This window comes from Arachis hypogaea, chromosome 12, assembly GCF_003086295.3.
Source record: "Arachis hypogaea cultivar Tifrunner chromosome 12, arahy.Tifrunner.gnm2.J5K5, whole genome shotgun sequence".
Classification (NCBI taxonomy): Eukaryota; Viridiplantae; Streptophyta; class Magnoliopsida; order Fabales; family Fabaceae; genus Arachis; species Arachis hypogaea.
The window spans coordinates 57097011-57106689 of NC_092047.1; the positions used below are offsets into that span (position 1 = coordinate 57097011).

The window sequence follows — 9679 nt, forward strand, 5'->3', positions numbered from 1 at the left end:
TTGTTCAAACACATACAAAATAATACAAGGAATACACAAATAGAGAGAACAGATAAGACAATTCGGTCAAATAACATATAGATACAATTATTCAACAAGACAAGCTAAATACATGATGCACACCCAAACAATACACACCAATGCAAATGATGCATGTGTACGCTATGGCTAATGAGATCATCTGTCGGTTATACAGCCAAAATCCGACATGTCTAGTAGCAAACACTAGATAGTCCCTGTAACGGCTTAGCCTTAAAGAAACGGCACTTTGTCGAGATCAATGATGAATGATTTTACGCCGGTATATAATTTGTCAATGAATCCAATCGTAGTATAGTCTAAACCGACACGCAATTCCTCATCAAACAATCTAAAATCAATAACCGAGAGTATGACTCCTGAGTCATTCTCCCGAGGAGTATTCCAAGATGTACATTGTTGATTAGAAAGTGCATTGGTGTTTGGAGTTTCATATAATAAAAGAACAAGCTAGTAATGTGAAATGAAAATCAAACTATATAGGCCTTGGCTAGACGTGAGAATTGGACTTCCTATCATCATTATTTCTATCAATTGTAATCTCAATTAGTTATTGCTTCACTTAGTCAACCTCTAGTATTAAGGAAAGTCAAGTGAAAGTAATCAATTTGGATTCACAAATCCTAGCCTAACCCTAAGGAAGTCTAGCTTTAGTGACATACAAATCAACTAGCAATTTCCAATTGACAATCAACAAAAGACATTAATAATTCAAGTGTCTCCAATATCTCAACTTTCAAGCCAAGTAGGGAAAGTCTACTCCATAGTTAAAGTTGGCATTTTCTCAAACACTTGGAGAGCAATGAGGAGAGGCATTGTAATATTGAGAATAAAACTAAATTCAAAGTTGTCCACTATAAGAGATTAACAACAAGCAAACAATTAAAGGCTAAGAACTAGGATTACCTCAATGTATCAATGGAAATAGAAGTAACAACATCCAAAAGCTAAGATCCACAAGTAACTTGAACAACAAGAACTAATTTGAGAGTATGAGAATCTAGATCTACAATTGGAAGCAAAGTAGAAGAGAATTGACAATAGATCTCACCAAATTCAACAAGAGAATTCCAAATTTGAGAGGCTAAACCCTAGAGAGAAGCTAGAGAGAAGTTGGAGTTTCTCTCTCTAAAAATATAACTTCCAACTAAAAATATCTAAAAATGAGTTCATAGATGTGTATCCCTTCAATCTTTGGTCTTCTTATGCCTTTTTCCGCCAGAATTCTGCTCCAAACATGGTCTGTAACTGCCCTCAAATCGCTGGTCACATTTTCTCTTTAAAAGTCACGTGCGGCATTGACGCGTACACGCACAGCACGCGTACGCGTCCCTGGAGCTTTTACAATCCACGCGCACGTGTCAGCCATGCATGCGCGTCCCTGAGGATCTGGCCTAGCCATGAAGATGCGCTAGCTCCTGGCATTGGCTCCTTCATACTGGTCTTGATGGCGCGCATCCACGCATACGCTCAAGGTACACGTACGCGTCAGCACTAAAATTCCAAATCTTCATTTTCCATGCTCTTTTCCTTCATGCATGTTTCCTTCCTCTTCTCTAGACCATCCCTGCCCTATAAGCTCTGAAATCACTTAACATATGGATCACGGCATCAAATGGTAATGGAGGATGATTAAAATACATCAACTTTAATGTAAAAGAAGCATGTTTTCATCCATGAGGAAAAGTTAGGAAAGGAACACAAAATCGTGCATTTTTATACGAACAAGTGTGAAAGACCATTGATAAAACCCTAAAAATCCATACAAGATAAACCCTAAAAACGGGGTTTATCAACCTCTCCACACTTAAATGATAGCATGTCCTCATGTTAAAGGAAAGCAAAAGACCAAAGGATCACGAGAGAATAAGATTTATGGGATGCAACCTACCTACATGAATGCAACTAAGATGAATACCACTATCTACTTGGTTAAAAGCAAGTCAATCTTCTTAGAACATACATAAGTACGTAGGGCAAAATGACAATGTGATATATAAACTCTACCAATTCAAACATCAAAGTGAGATGTGCGTGACTTGCATGAAGAACGCCCGTGAGAGCTGGGAATAAGGAATTGGGCTTCGAACCCTCACCGGAAGTGTTTTGCACTCTATTCGCTTGGGGTATAAGGTTAGTCACTCAATTCTCTTCTATTTCTTGCTCTCCAAAATTTGTTCTTCATCTAACAATCAACATTTACTCAATGCATGCATACAATTATCATGAGGACTTTCTCAAGGGTTTTAATGGTGCTAGGGTCAAGGTAGGGTCATATATGGTTAAGTGGACTAGAATTGCATCTTTGATTAACCTAGACTTTCCCACCTAACCTATATAACCTATACAATTAAGTTCTAATCTAACTACCCATTTTTCACTTTTTCACATACTCATGCATTTTCTTTATATTTTACAACACTTATGCATTGATTCTTATTGACTTTACTTTGGGGCAATTTGTCCTCTCTTTATTTCTTTCTTTTTTCTTTTTTTCTTTCTTTTTATATATATATATTTTTTTCCATATTTTTTTTCTTCTTATCTTTTTCCTTTTGTTTTTCTTTTGTTTTTCCTATTTTTCTTTCAAGAGCACCAATGCATAAGGTCCAACATTTTACTAATACATGAGCATGTACCCAATTCCCAAATATATAAAATACAAAGCATCCTTTTATCTCAACCAATGTTCCCAAATCTCCCCAAACTTGAATAATGAACACTCTTACTAGCCTAAGCCAATCAAAGATCCAAACAAGAGACTTTTATTATTTTTCACTTTAGGCTTGTAATGTGCTAAAATAAAGAACAATTGGGTTAAGAATAGGCTCAAAATTGGCTAACAATGGAGGGTAAAAAGTAGGCTATTTGGGTAAGTGAGCTAATGAAATAATGGCCTCAATCATATAAATGCATGAATACAAGGAATAATAGACATATAGAATTAAGCAAACCAAGGATCACAATCATAGAAAGAGAACAATTGCACACAAGAAGGAAAATAAGTGGTTATAAGATGTAACCACATCATTAGGCTCAAATCTCACTTGCTTGTGTTCTTAGCTCAAAATCCATGTTCCAAGTTACATTCTTCAAGCAAGTTTAACAAAAAAATTTTCAAATTGGTAGGTGCCCTAAAACAGTTTCTTGGAAAAGAAATCATCACCCTAACCAAGTAGTCCTAATAAGAGAGAAGTGGTAAAAACATGTATAAATTCTAACTAACATGCAACCTATCATGCAATGCAACAACTAGCTAACATTGGTGTTGAAAGAGGGAATTGTTACCCCCGGAGATCGGTCGAACGACCTCCCCACACTTAAGAATTAGCACGGTCCTCTGTGCTACTATCAAGGTGCAAGGGTTGGTCGGGTTTGGAACTTCCACTATCCCGTTCGTGAGTGCTTCCTTCACTTAAATACGAGGTGGATGTGGAGATCTCAGGTTCTTCCATAGAAGGGGTTACACAACTCAAAAGCTTCTTTATGTAAGCATACCGGCGTTGGTTCCACCGTTCATATCTATCTATCTTCTTGTGGATCTCTTCAAGCCGTTGGTGGGAGGATCCTTATGATGTAGAAGAAGTGGGAGGGAAAACCGAGGGGGCAGCTATATCAAGGGTTTTGTGTTCCGCCGGAGACTTGATATATTTTCCGGTTGGGACAACGTCACCCTCTACCGGAATTATCGCTTTCCGATCCTTAGTTTCCCGGGGATCACCAACAGTAGCAACTAGCTCCGTCACCAAGGCTGGGAAAGGTAGGTTACCCTTGGCATGAACATAAACCATGGCTTGGTGGATAAGGCGAGCAATGTTAACCGGCCGCTCTGTGAGTATACACCAAACTAGCAAGGCTAGGTCTGCGGTGATCAACGTCTCGTGAGTGCTGGGAAACACATAATGAGACAAGATTTGGGTCCATGCCCGAGCCTCTACAGTCTGATAACGCGCAAGAATGCCCTTAGGTCGAGCCCGGAGGCGCCCTCGGGTCCAAAATATATCCGATTCGGTAATAACCCGGTGGACAGCATCCCAATAAAAAATATAATCAAAGTCATCGCGCTATCGGAGGGCCTCTTGGTAACCATCTACCTCATCTGGTACGGGTGGGATTCGAAGTACTTCTTGAATAGCTTTCTTGAAAACTGGAACTTACTTCCGGCGCATGAAAACAATCTGAAAAGAGGGGGAGAAGTAATTGGTGTAGAACTCTACCACCCACGAGAGATTGGCTTATTGTGGTCTCCGCATGAGAAAGCCCTATCCTCGTCGCTCAATGCGAGGTATGACAAACTGAACAACATGATCCGGAGGGTTAAGAAGAGGTTCAGAATGATAATTCTGTGCAATCACGATGGGGAACATTAGCTCACAATAGCGGTTGGGAAACCTAGTGGGATCTCTCGCGGGGTTATCCTTCTCTTGGTCATGAATCTTAATGATGCGTCGCGCTTTATTGGGGAGAGGTTTAGCCTTGGGCGCGGGGTGCGCTTTGGCAGTGTCTTTTTGAGGTGACCTTTTGGAAGGTGGTTTCTTCTGTGCTTTTTTCTTGTCCTTCTTGATGGCCATCTGAAAAAGGTGAGGAAAAATGAAGACATTAAACTCAAAGAGACCGCACTCGAATTATAACATGCTAGTGAGAAAAGGTGCCATAGAAGAAAAGGTATCGTGAAAACATGACAGCTGTAACATGCAAGCAAGACAACCATTGAAATATGGAGTAATACACTAGCATGGGATACAAGAGTGAAAAAGGCATGTAAGTAGGGCATGAGAGGAATAAACTTAGGCATCGTTAACAACCCCAAGTGACATATGCAAGATAGGGAAAGAAAACGTAAGAAAATCAATACCCAATCTAACTTCAAGACAATAAGGCATGCTAAAGGAATAAAGTGGAGTTAGAGAAGGTTGGAGTACAATTCTTGCAATATGTCCTAAGGGAGCAAGTTATGGGTATGCACATATGAGGGGTAAAGATGAAATGTAATGAGCTCAATGTGCGATAGGAAGGCAGGTGTATTGGTAAAAGAGCACCAACTTGAAAGCGTAGTGTCAAAATTGACTAAAAATGTGATAGGTGCAATTCAACAAACACTTGGTGTGCAACATTCAAACCATAGGCACATTGAATACATACAAAGGTGCAATGCCAAAAATGAGATACCCAATAATCAAAATAACATCACATAATCATAAAGGATTCAAAAGATAGCAAATCAACCCATCAAAGAAAAAGGTAACTCAAATTTCAACACCCATAGAAAATAGAAAAGAAAAAGAATAAAGCAAATAAATAAGATAAAATTTTGACAGCTTGCAATTGTGAGAATTAAGAGAAAATAATGGCATGCAATTAAGAGATAAAGGCATCAAGTAATGACAAAGAGGATAGAAAAGGATATGACCTTGAGAGGAGTAGAGAAGATGGGGTGCAAGTGAGAGAAAGGGAAAGAGAGAAGAGAGAGAGAAAGAGAGAGAGAGAGAGAGAGAGAGAGAGAGAGAGAGAGAGAGAGAGAGAGAGAGAGAGAGAGAGAGGGACTGCCAGAGGTGGTGGTCGATGGTGGGTGAAGTTGCCGGTGGTGGTGGGCGAGAGAAGTGGTAAAGAGGGGGAGTAGAAGAAGAAAGGAAGTGAGAAAAGAAAAGTGGACAAAGGAGGTTAGAAGAGAAAATTTGAAACAGGGGCGCACTGGTGTATTACCTGCGTCCGAGGAGCGACACGCGCGTGCACGCCACGCATACGCGTGGATGGGAGAACAGATGAGGGACGCGTACGCGTCACAGTGCGCGCATGCGTGGAGGCGACTGCGCGTTTCGCGCATTGCTTGTGCAATGCTCACACAAGTCTCGGGTGACATGTACTGGGGGAATGTATGTAAGGCGACCCACGCGTACACGTCATGTATGCGCACGCGTGGGTGAGCAAGAGTTAGAACGACGCGTGAGTGTCCCATACGCGCACGCGTGACTAGGGGTTGCGCGTTGCGCGCAATGCTTGTGCAACGCTCGCGCAACTCTCGGGAAAAATGTACCAAGAGTGGCACGCAGATCGATCGATGCGTACGCGTCATGTGCGCGCACGCGTGGATTAGTTTGTTGCTAGGTGACGCGGAGGCGTGCCTCGCGCATACGCGTGGGTAGGTACCTGCGTGTTTTGCGCATTGTGTGCGCAATGCTCGTGCAACTCTCGGGAAAATGTACTCAGAGTTGCGAAAATGCGAGCGACGCGTAGGCGCCATGCATGCTTGTGCGTGCATCCCTTTCTTTTTTTGAACATGAAGAAAGGCATACTAAAAAGATCCAAAGACACCCAGAAATTCCATGCTACATATAAGTTGGGGTGTTTTGCTTTTATGCACTAATAATCCACCCTACTTATAATCCATGCAAATCTTCATGAATAGCACAACTAAGACAATAAAATCTATCTAAACAAATTTAAAAGCTACGCAATCACCAAATCAAGCAAGAGTTCAAGAGTATATACAAAAGGGCAAAAAAGGGTAGATTTCACCATGGTGGGGGTGTCTCCCACCTAACACTTTTGTTTAACGTTCGTAAGTTGGACGGTCATTAGCTCAATTCTTGTTGCCATTAGGTGCATCTTCCAAAAGGAACACCTCCATCTCCTTGTTGCTTTTTAATTTTTCACCATGATACAACTTTAGTCGATGCCCATTGACCTTGAAAATGTCGGAGCTTGAAGGATGGCGCAAATGATAGGCTCTGTATGGCTCCGTTTTTTCTACTATATAAGGTCCTTCCCATCTTGACCTAAGCTTTCCGGGCATCAACCTCAATCTCGAATTGTAGAGGAGGACTAGGTCGCCGGCTCTAATTTCTTTTCCTCTTATGGTCTTATCATGCACGGCTTTCATTCTTTCCTTGTAAAGTCTAGAGTTCTCATAAGCTTCTAACCACAAACACTCTAATTCCACTAGTTGTAGCTTTCTCTCTATTCCGGCTCCTCCCAAATTGGAATTGCACTCCTTGACGGCCCAATATGCTTTGTGCTTTATCTCCACCAGTAAGTGGCAAGCTTTGCCATAGACCAATGATAAACCACTATTTTATGGTTTATAATGTGTTTAATTGTGTGGTTTTATCATGATCTTTACCCACTTATTCATATGATTAGCATGCATTTATATTTCCTTCCTAAAATTATTACATGATTGAAAACTTGCTTCCTAGAGACTTTTAATTATGCATTTTAATTCTCCTTTATTCCATTCAATGCCATGATCTGTGTGTTAAGTGTTTCAAGCTTTATAGGGCATGAATGAGTTGGAGATTGGAAAGGAAGCTTGCAAAAATGGAAGGAACACAAGAAATTAAGGAGATGACCAACGAGAAGTGGCGCGGTCGCATGGCTCACGCGACCGCGCGGATTGGAATAGCACAAGTGACGCGGAGGCGTGGACGACGCGCCCGCGTGGCAAAGCAAAACGCCGCATGACGCGTCCGCATGAATGACGTGATCGCGTGACATACGCGATCTGCATAATCTGCAGAATTTGCTTGGGGCGATTTTGGGCCCTGTTTTGACCCAGTTTTTGGCCCGGAAAAGCACACTAGAGCCAGAGGACATGCAGAAATCAAAGACAACATTCATTCTACACAGTTTTTAGTTTTTAGATCCAGTTTTACTCCTCCTTTAGGTTTTCTCTCTACACATTCATAGTTCTTAGGATTTTTATTTCGATTGCTCTTTGCATTGGGATATTGAGAAGAGTTATTACCTCATCAAGACTTCGTCATTCTAGTTCGTTTTCTTTACTTGGCTTTACTCTTTCATGGCCTTCAATTTACTCAATTTTACTATTGGATTATTTTAGAATTTATTAATACAAGAGTTACTTTTATTTTTAATTGATTCGTTTGAGTTTTATTTATCATGTCTTTCTTTAATTCCCTTTCCTATGTTATGAGCTCTACATTCACAATGAGCGAGTAGTTTCCTGACTTGATGGGGAGTTGATTGAAAGGAACCCTTGAGTTGGAATGTTCAAAGGAGAAATTGTAATTGGGTTTATTGTTGGATGGCTCTCTAGTCACTAACGCCAGTCCTTCCAAGTAAGCGGATTGGGACTTGTGAGTAGAAACATCATTCCAACTTATTTGACTTTCCCTTATTTGGTAAGGGATAAATAAACAGAACGACCTTCAATTATCAATTAATCTTGAGAGTAATGCAACAAGAATAGGGCTTCCAACTAATCTACTCCCAGTCAAGGCTTTTATTTAAATTACTTAATTTCTCCAATTTAATTTCCTGTTTATTCAACTCAAACTCTTTCTGAAAATATCTGATTAATAAAATAGCACACCTTTCTGCAACTCGTTGGGAGACGACCTGGGATTCATAATCCCAGTATTTTAATTTTAATTTTTGTGACAACCCTTCTAAATTGATAAACGGATTTCTGGTTGGTTAAGAACTATACTTGCAACGCATAACTTATATCAATTCTTAACTAGCCAATTTCCGCCACGTCAATTTTTGGCGCCGTTGCCGGGGATTTGCAATAGAGTGCTAAAGTTATTAATTGGATTTTATTTATTTGCATTTTATTTTATCTTGCTACCATGAGCTGCTTGTTTCTTTCGTTAGATGACGCGTTCACTTCCTGATCCAAGCTTGCTAGTATTCGATCCTGAGATTGAAAGAACTATTTCACGAATAAGGCAAGCTCGGCGTCGGTTAGTCCTCTCTGAGGGCGGATCTAAAACGTCACTTGAGAAAGAAACCAGCCCCCGTTCTACTGATTTGGTTGATTTACGTGCAGGTAACATGGCAGCAGCTAGGAGAGTTACTATTCAGGAGGCTGGAGCCCCTGATTTTACAATGCAACCATTTCAAGCGCATCACCCAGCGGTGGCTACATACTTTGAAATAAAGACCGCACTGCTCAATTTGATGCCCAAGTTTCATGGCTTGCCTGCTCAAGAGCCTATCAAGCACCTGAGGGATTTTCAAGCAGCCTGTTCTACTGTCAGGCGTGATGGTGCAGATGAAACTTCAATTTTGCTGAAAGCTTTCCCGTTTTCTCTTGAGGGGAAGTCAAGAGAGTGGTACTACACTCAACCAGCAGCAACTATATCCAACTGGGATACACTGAGAAGAGAATTCTTGGAAAAATTCTTTCCAGCTGAAGTTACTGATAAACTGAGGAAAGACATTTCCATGATAGTTCAAGATGAATGTGAGACTCTCTATGAATCCTGGGAGCGCTTCAATAATCTTCTGGAAGCATGCCCCCACCATATGATTGACAAGATAGTGTTACTCGGTTACATCACACAGGGCATGAGGCCCCAAGATAAGACCACATTGGAAAGTGCTAGCAATGGGTCTATGAAAAAGTACAAGACCACTGACGAGGCATGGCAATTGATCATCGACTTAGCTGAATCACAGGCAGAAACAAGGCCGTTCAAAAGTCATTGCAGAAGTATCCTCTAGCAGAGAGACTGCTGCTCTGACTCAGAGTATCTGTGAAATGACCAACTTGCTGAAGCAGATGCAATTGAATCAACAACAAGTTCAACAAGCTCAACCTTCTCCACCACAGCAAAACCAACAGTTAGTCCCACAGAGAGTTTGCGGAATCTGTGCTGATTATAGCCACTATACT

The 9679-nt window shown here is 40.9% G+C and overlaps 1 non-coding gene across 1 annotated transcript; it reads right to left on the reverse strand.

Moving 5' to 3' along the window:
• Positions 1–9207: 9207 nt before the first annotated feature.
• LOC112732157 (small nucleolar RNA R71) lies at positions 9208–9315 on the reverse strand. Its single transcript, XR_003167894.1, has one exon. It is a non-coding gene; the product is annotated as a small nucleolar RNA R71 (small nucleolar RNA).
• Positions 9316–9679: the final 364 nt, after the last annotated feature.